We start from the raw sequence: 2,372 nt of genomic DNA, 5'->3' as shown, positions 1-2,372 counted from the left end.
TTTTTGTATTTTTTAGTAGAGATGGGGTTTCACCATATTAGCCAGGATGGTCTCGATCTCCTGACCTTGTGATCCACCCGTCTTGGCCTCCCAACGTGCTGGGATTACAGGCTTGAGCCACCGCGCCCGGCCCTTTAATTTCTTTTAATTCCTGTTTCACCCCAGCCCTCCTGTAGCCCCTTCTGTGCTAGAGGTCAGAGTGTCCTGTCCAGGTCTGTGTCCAGATCGCCCTGCCTCATCTTCATTATGTACTTAGCACAAAGCAGAGCACATTGGGTGCATAACAAATCCACACTGGGGCTTGGCTTCCTTTTAAGCATGAGGATTTTTGGTGGATCCTAATTTATGGTTCAACCTTCCTGTTTCCACCTTCTTCATTGATCACTTTGGGAAGGCTTATTCTTTGCTTCGTTAACCCATTCTAATCCTGTGTCTTCTTTCTTTGTCCTTTGTAAACCTGCTTCTTTCTCTTCATCTCTTTTCTTGGTCAGAGACACCCAGAAAATTGTTCCCGACTAAGTGAAGTGAGTTGCCTTATTGGATCCCATTTGAGTCACCTTATACATTGAAAAACATTTTAAACAATGAAAACCACACTTGTGCACATAGTTTACCTTGCTTACTTCCTTAAAGTAAATGTGCTTACAACACAATTTGGACTTGAACATGGAAATTTACAGTTATTTATTGCAGTTTCCTAGTGAATTATTAGTTTTTAGACAGACACTTAAGAGCCTACTAAGTATCAAGTGTTTTGCAGGTTTATTTGATCTTTACCATTCTGGGAAAGTTTTCATTTCTTTGTTTTACAGATGAGTAGACTCAAACTCAGGGAATTAGATGTGATATCCAAGCTCGTCTAGATTTCCAGGCTCTGTCTGCTGGATCACATTTGCTTTTGTACTTTTAACTGACTGTGATTGGAATATATAATTTTATAAGCCATGTGTAACAACACTGTCTGTATTTTTTTTCTTCTTTTTTTCTTTTTTGGTAGCCTCATTAATGCATTAATGTTCTCTTGTTTGAAGTTGTAAGTTTGTAATGAAACAAAGTAGCAATGAGAAATTGGACAATGTCTGGAACTTCCTTCCTCTGCCTATATTGCTGTCATTCCACTAGTTATCAGTTTTAGTGATTATACCCCAAGCCATAGTAACATTCTTAAAATAGAGACTCCTGAAAATATTTTAAAGAGTTTTTTTTTTATCTGTAAGCTACAGTTGAGCAGTAACAAACTTTTTTATTTCCTTCTGGATTGATTACAGTAGTCATAACATTATTGATGTCCTCTAAGGGCTCTTTAACATAATGCTTATTTACTGAAATGTGTTTTACGGCTTCATCAGCAATTGAAGTGGTTGATATGTGGACTCTGCAGATTAGATAACCTTCCTAAGCAGCTGGATGTTGAGATGCCAGATCAACCACTACCCATGGGTCAGGTAAAGTAAAAATTCTCCAGTGTTCAAGAGCTAAAATAAATTGTCTCAAACAAAAGTAAAACTAGGATGATTTTTTTTATTATTATTCACGTCATTTAGAAGTTAGCTTTTCTGTTCCTATTGAATTGTTTTGTTTGTTCTGTTTTAGATACTAAAAATAACCTTTTCATTCTTTGGAGCTGCTAGCATTTAGTATGACAGGTAAAAAATTGCCCTTTTCCCTAACACCAGCTTTTTGTTGTTAATATTCCTGGTGTCCATAAATGTTCTTGCTTCTTTCATTGTTTGTCTTTGCTCATTGAATTACCTTCACCTAGAAATGCCATCTCCTTAAGTCTGTCTATGCTTCCTAAGGACTCACCCACGTGTTATCTCCTGCAAGCAACAGAAATCACCACTAGGTCACCACTACACCTAACTTCTTCCTGGATTTACCTATTTAGGCCTCTGTTATTGACTTTTTAGAATAATACATGAGAATTCAGCTCTTATACCACCCACTTTCCCTTCCTCAAACCTTATCTTTAGTCATGTAAGTTATCACTAATTGTCATTAGGACTTTGTAAAGCCAAGTTTTCCAGAATATTTAGGATAGGATATTTGTTTTCTTGATGGTGTTTTTAGTTTTGCAGTGTCTTCCTCATAATAGTACTTTTTAATTTAAAAAATTCTGTTGTAGCCCTTCCTGTGAGATCTCCTTCTCTTCCAAAGCCTTTGGCTCCTCTGTGCCCATTTTGGCAGGTCGTTCTTTGGGTTGGCTGTGCAGATGTCACCTTGAGGTTTTTCTCATCTGCTCTCCTAGAGTAGATCCATAGTTTCCTGGATCCCATGTCATCTTTCTTGGCTTTCCCTTTGTCATTTTACCTGACTATGTCCTCAAGTAAAACCCTAAGAAAGCGTGGAGTTACCGGTATATTTTCTGATCT

The 2,372-nt window shown here is 37.7% G+C and overlaps 1 pseudogene; it reads left to right on the top strand.

Annotated features, from left to right (window-relative positions):
* The first annotated feature begins 1,334 nt into the window (after nucleotides 1-1,334).
* LOC105551280 overlaps nucleotides 1,335-2,372 on the top strand; it is a 14,812-nt pseudogene continuing 13,774 nt past the window's right edge.

This window comes from Mandrillus leucophaeus, unplaced genomic scaffold, assembly GCF_000951045.1.
Source record: "Mandrillus leucophaeus isolate KB7577 unplaced genomic scaffold, Mleu.le_1.0 Scaffold514, whole genome shotgun sequence".
NCBI classification, from domain to species: Eukaryota; Metazoa; Chordata; class Mammalia; order Primates; family Cercopithecidae; genus Mandrillus; species Mandrillus leucophaeus.
The sequence above is the reverse complement of the archived record's forward strand: the minus strand, read 5'-3'. Positions and strand labels throughout refer to the sequence as shown.